Source organism: Catharus ustulatus, chromosome 5, assembly GCF_009819885.2.
Source record: "Catharus ustulatus isolate bCatUst1 chromosome 5, bCatUst1.pri.v2, whole genome shotgun sequence".
Lineage (NCBI taxonomy): Eukaryota > Metazoa > Chordata > Aves > Passeriformes > Turdidae > Catharus > Catharus ustulatus.
In genome coordinates, this window is record NC_046225.1 from 60,269,744 (window position 1) to 60,284,452 (window position 14,709).

At 38.3% G+C, this 14,709-nt stretch overlaps 1 protein-coding gene across 10 annotated transcripts in view; it reads left to right on the forward strand.

Moving 5' to 3' along the window:
* The window catches only part of LDB2 (LIM domain binding 2), a 217,263-nt gene that overhangs the window by 96,870 nt on the left and 105,684 nt on the right, over nt 1–14,709 (forward strand). The window lies entirely within an intron of this gene.

Consider the following 14,709-nt stretch of genomic DNA (forward strand, 5'->3'; position numbering starts at 1 on the left):
CCTTGGCTTGCAGCAAGTTCCAAGGCTAGACTTACATCCGTGTGAAATGAGCATTAGACCTTTTAGGACTCTGAACTTGATTGTCTAGAGTGGATCTAGATATATCATTTGGATATGTCTGCATTAGAAAATAAAACTTGCTCTGTTTGGCAAGGAAGTGGAACTGGACAGCATCTCAGTCAATACCCTGAATCTCAATGCCTGTGCCTCAAATCCCAGTGCCTGCTAAGAGAGCTCAGGCATAAGTTTAGCATCTGTGACCACTTCTCTTGATCTGGGTTACATGTGGGGTTCTACAAAGAAGGTTATCTACAAAGAAATGGCAAAAGCATCAGCCTGATGTCAAAGCAGGTACTGTAGCTCATTTTGTGAGGTTTTGAAATAGATTATGTGAGTACAAATATTTGTCGGAACTGGTCCTGGCTACTTACTGATTTTAAACAATTGGATGACTGTTGTACTGCTTCCCTAGGTGCTAAAAATCAACGATAATGCCAGACTACTTCATTCATTGTTATTTTAGAAAATCCCTAATCAAAACAAGTGTAAGTGCTGATGTGTGCTCAGTGGTGGAGTTTTGTGTGTTCCTTGGAAATATGATATTCCCTGGAGAGAGAGGAAAGGATTAGAAATGATAACCATTTTTTAAATACATCAGCTTGCTCATGTGTGTGGTGTTTTTTATCAGCTTTACAGCAAAAGCTTCATTTGATTTGTGCAGGGATGTGGATAATAAGGAGAGAGGCCAGCAAGCTGATTTTTATAGTCTGTTTGTAGCTTAAACAAAGATCTGGGATTTTGCGGATAAAGACCAACTGAAATACCACAGATTATGCAGCTTTGGTTTTTTTTCAAAGATTTGTTAATTTTTCCCCCACAGAGCCTGATTTTCATGTGTCCACTCCACATGAAAACATGGAGTTTTAAAACAGCATTTGTGGCAGAACTTTATCAAATCCTGCTCCTTGATTGTGATGTGCCATAATTAGACACTCTTGCTTTTGTCATAAAAACAGAGTTTGAACTTAGACCACTATGACATTAGCAGGCACAGTTCTCACTGCAAAAATCCGACTGTTCTGGAAAAAATCCTTGAAGTCAAACAAGAGGTGGAGCAAGATGCTGCCTGTACTGGAGGGTGAATATAAGTTGGTGGCATGGCTCCAGTTTTGCTGTGACACAGTTAGAAAGCTTAATGAAAACTGTACTGCCTTGTCTCTGTACAGGAGTGGAAGGCACAGCCCTGCCAACAGATTTCTCAATCCAGGCAGAAGTAGTATTTCCTTTTTTTAAATTTTATTTCTTTTGTGCATTGTACACCTTTCGCTTAAGTTAGGATCACATGAATGCAAAGCGGCTTCTGGATGCTGGGAGCTAAGTGAAAATTGGTGTTAAAGTCCAGCAGTGTGGCTCCTGCACAAACTCTGCAGCTCACAGCTTGCTGGCTTGTGAAGCTGAACCAGATGCCTTCACAACAGAGCTGGGACCTCCTGCGTTAGATGTTAGCTGGAAGTGCAAAGGACCAGATAAATGAAAAGCATCACAGAGATGCTCTGTGTGAAAGTATCTGTGTTATTTTTAAATGCACAGAAGAAAGCCAGGCGAGCGCGAGGCGGAGTGGCAGGACAACACATCACTTTAGTGGTACTGTTCACTTTCTTATTTTGTCAAAATTGTTGTTTCCACTGTTGGAAGAAATGGATGTTTTTAAAATTAATTTTTAACTTGGTCTAGAATTTAGCTTCTTTCAGAACCTGTCATAGAGATGTTGGCTACATTTATTTTTAAATTCCAAGGGAAACAAATATAGAAATAAAATCATGTTTCCCTGCAGCACTTGGAAAACAACTTTTTCATCCACTAGAACATGACCACTTGGAAATTCAATTGACTTAAAACTGACTAAACGGAAGAGAATTTGCAAGAAATATTTCTAATGCAGAGAAAACTGCAAGGAGTAACTCAGCAGCATTCTTGCAGACATTGTGTTATAGTGGGCAGAGCTCTGGCACAGCTCTGGGGCAGCATGTGGAGATATGGGTCTCATCTCTTGTAATTTGTAAAACAACTAAAGCAATGCTTTTGACTTATATGTTTTAATTTTTTCTGATACATGATTTATATAATTTACATTTTCAATGAGCTACCTTTAAAAAAAAAAGCAGGAAATAGCAAATGGAAAGTGATGGTACAGGAAAAATGAAGCATTCTTAAATAAACTAGAGCTACTTGTGGGAAGACTGAACCAGCTGTCAGTGACTTAAAAACAGCTAAAAGATGGGAGATGATTTTGCTCTTAATAGCTAGACCATCCCTCATTTTAGAAGACTTCTGCATATTTTCAGCTTATGTTTGAAAATGTGCCATCTTAGCTTTAGTCTTAGCATACCTCATGTACAACTGATGAGAGATTCCTGAGGACACCTCAGCCTGAGAGATCAGTTGCTGCATATTCAATCTGTAAAGCACTTTGGGTTCTTTGTGAGGTTAAGATGCTGAGTTTTCCAGTAGTAAGGGTCAGACTCTGATGCTAGTCCTCATGTTAGCTAGTACCTAATCCAGTATCAGCTTCAGTGGGGATGTGTGTTGAATGCAGTATTATTCAACATGAGTTAAGGTAGTTCACATAATCCTCAAAAGAATTCATATGAGTATATAATAGATATGGTTAAAATGCCTTTATAAAACCATTGGCTATATAGGAAGAGGAAAATCTCAGAAAATAATATTCAGAGCTTTTAGAAATACAACTGACTCCTACTTCCAAATCATCAATAAGTGTGCTTTATTTTGTAGTGTACTTTTTTGAATAGTACCAGGCTGTTAGTTTAGCTCATTCTCAGTTCTCTTGCAAGTGCCTGGCCCCAAAACACAGTTCTGAATGACCTTCTTTTTATTTTGCTGATTTTAAAAGGACTGACATGGTGCGGCTGCTGTTGAGGGACTGCCAGCCAACTGCCATCCTTAATTATATCTGGGCTTCTTCAGCTTCAGTAGGGTAAAGTCACAGTCCCTTTAAGAGCCTTTTTTGCTCTACAGGAAATGTCACGTGTAAGATATAGTAGTGCATCTATCATGAAGTGTTCATTTATGGGGCAAAACATTGCTAAGGGAGGTAAATTTGGTCTCTGGGAAGCAGATGAAATAGAAAGCCAGCTAAGAGTCTGGTACAAATGAAAGAAAAGTATCAAAAGAGTAATTGTGATTGTGTGAGATAAACCCTGTGTTGCTGTGACTTTCTTACTGCTGCCATTAGAATTCAGAGTCAGGTTGTGCTGGATACAAAAAGGTATACATTGAGGACTTAATCCAAAGGGAAAAGCTTCCAGTGGGACTGGCTGCAGCCCAAGACTAGGCAGGGGTTAGTATGGCCCCATTCATGCCGTGGGACCTGAAGCAGAGGAGTGTTGCATAGCTCAGTGTTTCCTTTTGTGTTGGTCAGTGAGGGCTTTTAGACTGTGCCCACCATGCCTGGTGAGGACTCCCTTGCTCTGGGCATGCTCTCCTTGTGCCATAGAGGCTTTTGGCCAGCACCAGAGGGAATTAATTAACAGAGATTTACCCTCGCTTGCCCACCAGAAGGCTCCTACATAACTGTGTCCTATTTTTTAAGAAGTGGGTTATCTCAGCTGAGCTCAGCATGTTGACTTCATTAGGGACCTTTGAAGGTATCCATGTGCTTGCTCCTGCAAATGGAATAGGGACTCTCTGTCTCCAGACCTTGCTTTGTCACAGGCTAGGAGCAAAGAATGCCCCCAAAATTGGGTAGTGGTGGCAATACTTAACCCTCTGTATTTCCCAAGTGCTGCTTCCAGGAGTGCCAGTCTGCAGGAAACAATTTCTGTCTCTTACTATCTTGTTTTGTGCATTCCATTGATCTGCTCAGCACTTCAGAAATGGTAGAAACATGACCTTTCCTATGAATTTTTAACATAAGGGCCCTTATCTTACAAACTTGTCTGCCTCTGCACACCTAGAGGACTGAAGTCAGAACAGCTGGATAGAGTAGCAACATTTGTTAGCAGAGATCATCCTGGCAGAACTGAAGCCTAAATTCTTTCTGGTTCTTTTAAAAATATCTAAAAAAACTAAAATTTCTTTTTAAAAATATATTAAGCAGAATCAAAATTTTTAACCAGGCTTTACTTTCTGACCATATAGCAGTAATTTCAACCTGTTCTCCTTAGTACATAAAGTTAATTTTTATGTTTGAAGTTGCAATTTGGAATAGGATTTAATGACATTCTATTACTGTAAATGAATATGACAAGATTCCACTATTAAACTTAAATGTTTTAACACACATTTATAGTGGGAAACAATCTCTATTATCATGAGACTTTTTAGTAACAAATACAAGCTGAAATAAGTAAATTTTATCTGTTGTGAAAATAGTCTGTCATTGTTAAACAGAATTTCTATTATACACATATTGTTTACTATTATTTAAATCAAAAAGGATTTATTTACATTACAAACTGTAAATTTAATTTACTGTTAAACAGTTAAATTACAGCATTTGCAAGGCTAAGCTGCCAGTAATTTGGCCATAAATATATGCGATTTTTTCCTTGAATGCTTTACACAAAACATTATAAAAATGCATACATTACAAGAATCCAGACAGGGAGTCCAAATCAGCTTCTCCTAATTTTTATCTGAAAATCTATCCATTTTCACCATTAAAAAGGGAGATGCAATAATGTATTCAGAGTGATAGAACAAAGGATTCTGATAGCTTTCAGCATCGAACACCCTTCTAAATGCTTATAGGTTTTGATCCTTTCAGATATCATCTTGAAAATCATTGTGGAGGAAAGCTACTATGATTTATGTGATACAATGCATCTGGTATCTGCTTTCGTGATTTTTTTTTTAACTGCCCTTTTTTCAAGTGCTTTAAACTCATACATATTTCTAAATTGGTTTCCGTAGTCGACAGTTACTAACAACAGATTTCATGTAATTTATGAAGGTCTGGGTCCTACAAGGTGTTGACTGCTGTGGTGCTGATCTCACAAGGGTTATCTCAGCTTTAACCAGAGCTCTTGTCTCAGTTGCCCACTGACTTGGCAGTATGAGGGCTCACATCTGGCTGCTGGATTTGGGGAAGGAGCAGCCTCGTGGAGACAGCAACACACGAGACCTGTCTGAGACTTGGCATCTACAGCAGATGAGCCCTGAAAATGAAGAAGGTCCAAGTGAAGGCTCTAACCCTTCCTTGCTGTCCATTCTGACTTCTGAACTGGAGGCTTTCAGTTCAAATTCTTCCTGGCATACACTTCTGGATGGCAGAAGGTGCTGTCATGTATTTTTCCTGCCCAATAAACATTAGCTGCTGTGGTATACAAAAAGGAAACATATGGTAAGACCAGTCAGTCCACCAGAAGGACTAGTTAGTCTGCAACACTGGTTTTTGAATGGTTAGTAGAAATTTTAAGCTTTTAGTGGGATATGGTTCTTATTTGATGTTTTCTTCATCTGTTTTCTGTTACTATGAAATGCTCAGAGCACGTACAGATCATTTGCCACTTTGGCACTTAATTTAAGCAAAGACCATAAAAGATGCCTATGGCTATCAGTTAATTTGGCAGAGACTATAAAGACATACTTTAAGTGATCAATTTGTCCGTTCTCTATCCCAGGCACTTAAAATTTGCATTTTCTTATCTTAACTGTGCATTCTAGCCATGACCTTTATTCTGCTGTGGTTGGACCCTTGTGTTTAATTCTTTCCTTGCCTACTCAAGGACTGTGTCTCTTTATTTTTACTGTCATACTCTTTCTTCATTTTCTTTGGAGCAGAAGTAAGAGTCACGGTTTGCCTTATATAAAATTGGACAAACAAGAAGATAATTTTAAATTTGATAATAAATGAAATAAGTGAACTAAATGAAATATAATTCAATAAATGAAAAGCTGAAGTGCTTGTGCAAGAGCAGTTGGAACAATTATGATTTCACCATCTTTTTTCTACTTTAGGTATTCTACCCACCAACTTTATTAAAACTCTCTGACAATAATCTCATCCTGTGTTTCCATTTCCTTTAAGGTCTGCTTCTGTACCCATCACCTCTTACATTGATGCACACTTGACAAATCAGAATAGTGTATGTCGTTACTGTGCTGTCATGTGCAAGAAGTAAATTAAAGCATTTTGTGAATCTCACTGCTGGTTTCATTTCTACAGGATGTGGTAGAGTGTGTTTGCACAAGCTGTGCTGACAGATAGGATGGAATACTGTGTACTTGCCTTGAACAACTGGTCTTTTAAAACATTGGTTGACTATAGCTTTGGGTTAGATCTTCTCCTGAAGAGAGAGTCACTCAGTGATAAACTTGCTACATGTGCTCTTCACTTGTGATTTGAGAACGTTTCCTGTCAGACCGCAGAGGCAGCGATGCAGCAGAATGGTCAGCTGATTGATCATTGCACTGCCCCGTTCTCCAGCTGTTCCAGTTTACCTGCTGTCAGCAGATTCACAAGGAGTGCCTTTGTGAGTAATGGGTAATGTTGTGGGCAGCAGGCGTGAACCAGCTGTTCCAGATGCGTGAACTCCTTCTCAGAATCTGAAAGACCACTGCTTGGGGTAATAGGAGGTCAGGATATATCTATTACCAGCAGGAAAGCCTCTCATTTGAGTCATGCAAGCAAATTTACTTGGGGTTTCTTTTTCCTTTGCTCGGTGCTGTTGAGTTGCACGTATTGAGCTCCTTGCCTCACAGTAGTGTGCCATCAGTAGAGCCGTAAAAGGTCAGTATGTAATGATAGAGCAGTTTGTACTTGACGACATTTTTCACACCGAATTTTTTCTCCTTAACATTTCTGAAAAAAAAAAAAAAGTCACACAGTTTTTAAGCATTTCTGAGCTGAATTTGAACAAGCTGGCTTAGGAATTCTCCATCGCAGTGCTCACCCATCCCTAACCTTGAAATGTTTAAAAATAAATAAATAAATGGATTAGCATAAAATAATATAGTAACCCACTGAATTTATTTAGTTTAATTTATGCTAATCATGGCATATTGGTGCTCTGGCAGATAAAATAAAGCTGGTGGAGAAGATTGCGTCAAGGAAACTATGACAATTAACCCTAGAAATTATCACTCTGAAAGTGTGTTCAGCTTTGCCATTGAAAGGAATGAGTCCAGCAAATTCTGTAAACTTCCAGTAATAAGATGGATTTATTAATTTTAGGAATGTTAATTTAATTTTTAATTATATATATACACATATGTACACATGTGTTTTCTTAAAGTTGTGCATATTCCTCTTGGATATTAGAATTTTAAATATTTGAATATAAGAAAACAACTTAATCCAGAACAATACTCAGGTCCTTTTACATTGTTTTTTAATTATTTCTGGCTTATAGATCTTCAAGGTTTTTTTAAGGTTTTGTAATATACCATGTTAGGAATAAACATACATAATACAGAAGTTAATATTAGTTTAGGCTTTCAGTAACATCGGAAATAATGAAAATGGCCAAGCAGAAAAGGTTGTAGGTATTATTTTATCAGAGCAGGATAGCTGGACTCTGTCATGCTGCGTCACTTTTAAATTGTGTCTTGGGTGTCTCTATCAGAGGAAGCATACAGACCACGTAAATAAATAAAATTGTTGTCATAAACAAACAAGTATCTCAGGACTTCTCACATGCTTTAGTTCCTGTGTATGCTGATTTGGTTTTAGATATAAATTAACTCCTTTAGTTCCTCACTTAAAACCTTGTATAACAATCAATGGAAACAGAAATTTAGTTATACATTTTTTTCCACACAAAATGAAAAATTGAGGGCAGAGGGGAAGTTCCTTTCTTCACCTTAGACCACATTGCATGAGGTAAAGTCAGACAGGACTTGAGTGCAAGCAGTCTCTGAAAAAGCAAGATACTTTTATTATTTACTAGGTTAGGGTTGGCATTTTTCTTGGTTTGATTCACTTTTTAAGGAGTAGAATCACAGACTTAAAGGTGATGGCAAGGACTTTCCAAAGAAGGTACCTCAATTAGGTTTTAATTCTCTTTAGGACAAAAGTAGGTGGTCTGATTTTCAATACTGCAGAGCAAGCAACGGCAATCCAAGGTCCATGAGAATTGCAGGATTTTTAGAACTAATTGATTTGTTTTGCTGCTTCCTTTTGTGGCTTTAAATTGTTCTATCCTGAACCTTAAAACAGGTCTTTCTTCCTGGTTACTGCCTGCAATGCCTGAACAAATGGCAGGAGCTGAGCAAGTGAATGCCTCTGCACAGGGAAGAGTAAAACTGATGATGTGCAACTTCTGCCATGCATGCAAAACAAACATGAAAGCTCATTTTCTCAAATGCCTTTTGTTTGCTGTTATTATTTGAAGCAAGAGTCACTACCAAATTTTCAGATGGAATTATAGGCTCTTATGGACTGCATCGCATGTTGAATTTGCATGGTAACTTTCCTATGAGCTTCTTGGTTTCAGTCAGTTAAAACTCACCAGTGTTCACTTGGAGGCTAAAAATGCTCCTGCTGCATATCTACCTGGGCATCCCCTGTGCCTGAACATGGGTTGTGCCGTTTCCTGGTATGGGCCAAGATAAAACACACTTTTCCACTTTTACAGAGAATATTTGTGGACTCTTATAGCTTGTTCAACTGTAGGTAGAAACTTGAAATTTGCATGGAAATAGCTGTCATGAAGGAGAAGTGTTATTTGTTTTTCTAGAGAAAATTGCTTTTGGTTTGACTGAGCCTTTGGGAAGTAGAGCAAAATTTTATTCCCTGAGCTTACAGGGTATGTAGTGGAGGAAAGACTCTGTGCATATGGTTAATTTAGTGGAAGGGCAGAGTATAGTGCAACATGCTTCCGAAAATGGGTGAAGGCACCTGAGGCTGGGACTTTATAAGGCACGAAGGAGAAAGAACTTTCCATTTTTAGGTGCTAAGGCAAAGGCAGCTTTTCCTCAGCTCTCAGAGATCTCGTTTACTGATGCTCCTAACACAAGCAAGAAGGCTCTCCTACACACAGTCATATTGCTCTGTCCCAGAAACAAAAGAAGAAAGTGACTTTAGCAAGTGTTTTTAGCCCCTGTTGAATTTGAAATGACATTATGGTCGCACTACAGAAAATCCAGCAGATCCATCCTGCCATGTACACCATCATCCAGGTAGCAGGGTCTGTATCTAATCTACCATTTGCTGTAATCTACATCTTCTGCCTGTGTTTCTTCACTTCTAGATAACATCCATACCCCATTTGAAATCCATCCTTGGGTATCTTGCATATTTTTAATTTTCGTCACATTAGAGATTAGTAGGGCTTTTTTCCAGCCATCTTTCCATGGGTGATATATTGGTAAATGACACCCAGTCCTTTACCACTGCTTAATTTTATTTTTTAATTAATTTAACTAGTTTTCCAATAGGGTCTCTAAATTTTTCTCTTCTGTAATGTTCAAACTGGATAAGATGACGTAGGATAGAAGAAGGAATTTGTGGCACATTCCTTTAAGAATCACTTTTGTTGCCTGGATGGGCAGCAGTTCTCCTGAGCTCTTACAGGTTCTACCACGGCTCCAGCTCCTGAGCACCTCCTGCCTTTCTCCCTGACTGGGCCCTGAGCTTCCTTCATGTACAGCTATGTCACCTGGCTGTCACTTCAGAAGCAGCTCTTCAATCCCATCATCCATTAATCCATATCTTGTTGAACCTAAGACATACAGTAATTTCACGACCTTAAGGCGCACCAGACTATAAGGCGCACTTCAGGGTTCAGGGGAAAATTTTAGTCAAAAGGGTGGGCCTTATAGTAATGAAATTACTGTACTTAAAAGGGCAGCTCTGTGGCAGTTCCAAGCACTTTACACCGTGCAATTTTGCTGTCTAAAGCCCTACACAATTGCAATTCCTCTGACTGACACTGATAGACACACCCCCTCTAACAGGGTCAGATCCAGTCTCCCTAAAACTTCCCTCCAGCAGCTCTGGCTTGACTCCCTGCCCATAAACCTGGGTTCTGAAATCAGGTCAGTGCTTAGGAAGCAAGGCAGCTTCTCTCTTGTGTGCAGAGAGCTGTGCAAACCCTCCCTGAAGAGCCTTCCTTCACCAGAGCTTCCTCACCAAGGGATGTCAGTGGAGACCAGAGAGACAGAGCAAGGGCGAATCCATCATAGATTGACCTGTTGTAGAAGGGTATGGTGATTTTCATATTTCCCTTGTCTTTATTACAAAGCTGTTTTCTCCAGAAAAGCTGCCAAATAGACACATCATTCACGCTTGCTCAGGCCTGTTGCTGCCTGTTGGCGTGTCCCGCTCTGTCAGAGCCAGGAACGCTCCTGACCCCATTGGACTTGATCCCCAGAGATTTCAGAGAAGGGATGCATTTTTCCTTAGGCCTTTAGCTTCCAGGCTTCCCCAGTACAGAGCAACACAATATCAAAGCCATCTTATTCACTGCTAAATTAATTATGCTGTTAATTGGTTAACCTAGGGCAGACTGTATGGAAAAAATGCATAATATGTGTTTGTTGGCAAGAGTGGATGGAGCTGGGCAATGGAGATGCACAGATTATAACAATGAGATGTTTCCATTGTAAAACGTTGGGAGTTGATGTACAGTCAAATGTTGTAAAATGTTGCTAATATTATTTGAGTATACAGCATTCTCTAGAATAAAATCATAGACACTTTAGGACTCAGGGTAAGTAGTTCTGGTATCTCTTCACTCTTTTACACTTAACTGGCTATTTTACCATTCTCCTGGCAGCCTGGTGTACAGACAGCATGGCACAAAATGGTAATAGGGTGGTGCCAGTCGAAACAATGAACTCAACAACTGGATCCTGGCCTTGAGTCTAGCAAGACAGGATGCCATTGTAAGCATAAAAAATATATAAAAAAAGAAAAGAAAACTGAAAAAATTTTAAAAAATAAAGCAAGTCCAGAAATGTGCTGGAAAGAAATAAACCATAATTAAATTTCCCAACTCATTTTAGCCCCAGAGCTTGAAAATGTCAGTAAATAAATTATTGGTTATGTAAAGATAACTCTTTTCTGCTAATAGGAGGGAAGAACTAAAGCCATGAGGTATTCCTTCTTTGATCTTTAGCAGGAAATAAAAACATAGGCAACATCACCAAAATGGAAAAAAAAAAAAAAAAAAGACATATCCTTTCAAAGCTGTCAGTACTCTCCTTGCTTTGGAAGGGAGGAAGGCAGGTTATCGCTTGTGTATGTGTGAAATTCAGCCTTGTTTGCAGTATGATTGTATAAACAGCACTTTATTAAAAGCTAACTGTTATTTCCAGACTCTAAACTTAAACACCGACGAGTTCAGGGATAGATATAAAATCAATATAGCTCTTCAAGTAATGCAAGCAACATTTTGAAAGGCAACTGTTTAGAGTGTAACAAGTGATTTACTGATAAGGTTGCTCTGCTGATCCATTTGTTGCTGATTTGCTATACCTTGTCCATTAACGTGACTGCAAAATGGGACTCTGAGCTTGGTTTGATTCTGCTGTAGGACTTTTATTTCATCCTCTGAAAGAAACTGAGAGCAGCATATCTGATAGTTTGTTACAGAGAACTTCAGATACCTAATATGAAGCTACAGTGCATTTTTACACTAAACATGCTGTGCATTTCAGATTATTTTCTAATCATTGTGCTAAAAATCTTGTTTTATTTTGGAGCAACTAGGTGTATACAAAAACTCTAGTAGTGCATAAGCACAGGTAATGAAATAGAAAAGACTATGTCTTTAACTATTCCTATTGCCTCTATATGGGTTTTGATGAAATGACACATGAATTTTGCAGTATTAATATTATTTTCCTTCTGTTACATGAACTGAAGCCATTAAACAAAGTGCTGCTATTTCCTCTATGGCCCCATCTTCCTACCTTAGTTTTCTAGTTTATCTGGTTCTGAGTACCACTAATAGGTGAATGGCATTCATTCCAGCGACATTAGTTTGATGTCAAATGTGACTTAGGCTTTGAGGTTGATGGGATGATAAGCAGCCCACCGTTTCCCCTGTGGGAGATAATGTCTGCACCAACCTGCCTTTTTACATTCAGAGGTCATGTCCACTTGAGAGAGCAACATGTACAAATGGGATTTTGGGTACACATTACCTTTTGCCCCTGAAAGTACAGCGGGGTTGTGACACAATAAATATGCAGGTTTTCCTTCAGTCCTACCTGTTCTTCCTGTGACTAATCAAACAATTGTAAAAATGTACACAATTTAGCTTAAACATACTTGTCTCTTTAATTAGGTCTTTCACCAGAAAAGTCTGCTTTTCAAAGCACAAGTCAGTCAAAAGAAGGAAAAAATTCCACAAGCATATACTGGGACAAGTGGTTTTTTAATATGTAATTGTTGTGATGAGCACAATAGAAGAACTCTTGTATGATTTGAGAACAGGTGGAATTGTTTCAGAATTTTTTTTTCCTGAAGTGAACTCAATGATAGCACACTTTTGATAATATTTTTAATTTGGTATTTTTGGTCTCTTATTTGACTACCTACTCTAAACTAAAATATTAAAAGAGGACATATAAATGCATACTAATACAATGCTGAAAATGTGATGGGAAAATATCTTACCACTTGGTAGTCCATATTGTGAAAATATTATTTTTTAATTGTGGTGTTTGATGCATAAGCACCATATTTTGGACCAGGATGAGTTTTAACAGGTGAGACATCGTTTTGCCCAAGGGAATACAGAGTTTATGGCAGTATCGCTGCCAGACCTCTAACTGCTGTTGCCCTTACACTTTATAGTGCCACTAGTGACCACCACTGCTATGAATGTAAATTCTGCATGCACTGAGCTTTTATACACAAGTTGAAGGGTGATGGAGGGAGGAGGTAGAGGAGACAATGCTTCATGACTGGCTTTAGGGATATTAAATCCTTGCCAACTGGTTAGATGGATAGCGCAGTTTCTAAAATTTGCAAGTCAAAGGGAGACAGGCCTAAATTCTTTCCACTATGAAACCCCCACAGTCCTCTGCCTTTCAGGCAGAAGCAAAAAGGAATGGAAAATTCCAAACTAACGAGCGCTTCATTTTTTTTTTCTGCAGTGCTGTGCTTAGAAAAATTGCACTCCTTTTTTTTTTCTAAGGCAAAGAAGTAAAATTAAAGTTGTATGACTGTTATAAATATTACATGTTCAGGGTATCAAGAGTACCTGTAGTTCTCTGGTTTCTGAGGGTGTTTTTGAATTAACCCTTTTATAGATACTGGTTGTTGGGAGGATCTTAGGCAAATGTTACACTGCTAAGGAGAAAGTATCCTATCCTAAAGGTTTGTGGTATTTGTATGTATGTTGTTTGCACATCTGTTTTGTAGAAGTGGACTGTAGGACAAGCCAGAGATGAAGCAAGAAATGGAACCCAATGCCTTCATTCCAGACTCTCTGATGTTTTGCTTTCCGTTTTACTGAATATTAGAGATTAGTCAACCTAAATATTGGTTCTATATTAAATACATATATATTCAGCAGCAGCAGAATTCAGGATTTAGAAAGTGGTGAACTTTTACTGAATTTTTCAAAGACTGAGACAAATATGCTGTCTTGTTTTATTGACATGTTTAAAGAGAACTTCTGACAGGCCTTTGGGAGAAGTAATATAAGATAGAAGAAAATTAGAGCCTCCAGATTTCTTGACTGAGATGTCCTCAGTGTGAAGGACCCATGCAAGCAGGAATGGAGCGTGCAGGAAAGCAGACTCTCCTGCTGATCCGGACAAGAAACGCACCCTGTGCAACGCACTGGCATTCGGGCTCTGGATGTTGCCTGGAATTCACTCAGTCATGACCTTCACTTTAGCTCAGTACTGCTCTTGCAGGGGATGAGATACTCCTAGGTACCCTTCCTCTGTGGGTAAAATACATTCATAGCTTTCTGCTGGGTCTTGTATAAGCAACAGACAGACTCCCTATGTTCTCAATTAATCCATTTGCAACATCTTCCTACATAAAATCTATCTGTAATTTAACTTAGACTGTCCAGAGGACAACGATTAAGAAGAACTTCCATCTTAGCAAAAGTCAAAAAGAATACAATTCAATTTCTTTTTTTTTCTTTCTTCTTGTGATTCTGAATAATTTCTTAAAGTTGCTTCACTTCTGCTTTTCTATATACTCCAGTCAATTTACTCATTGGATCAAAATCTGTTTTTCCTTTTCAGCATAATACCTCAGCCACACTAGCACCTTTGTGCCTTTCATTTTGCAAGCTGTTCATAGCCAGTAAAATAATGATGTTTCATTTTCTTCATAATCTTTAGCTGTCTTTGGGCTGGTTGATGTTCCCATAACTTTGGGAAATGTTACCCTATTGAAATAAATAAGCATATTAATTAGATTGTCAGGTATTAACATAGACAAGACATCGCTAAAGTAATTATTCTTTTGTGCATTAGTGTTTTGGTAGTGCATCTTTTTATAAATAAAATTATATGTTTTGGGGATCTTAAAATGACTTCCTTCTCTCTCCTGCAGAAGGAATCAGTGATATTTGAGAAAAATAATTATGTATAAACTTATATATATTTACTAATTGTATCACAGACAGGCCAACAATTTGAAAATATATTAAGCTTTGTATTTAATTGATGTGATATTTCTTGAACATTCTCCAACGTGTCTATCTCTTTAAAGTATTGGCTCGCTTCAAAGCTAATTTTGCCTAAGACCACTATCTGATGAGAAATTCA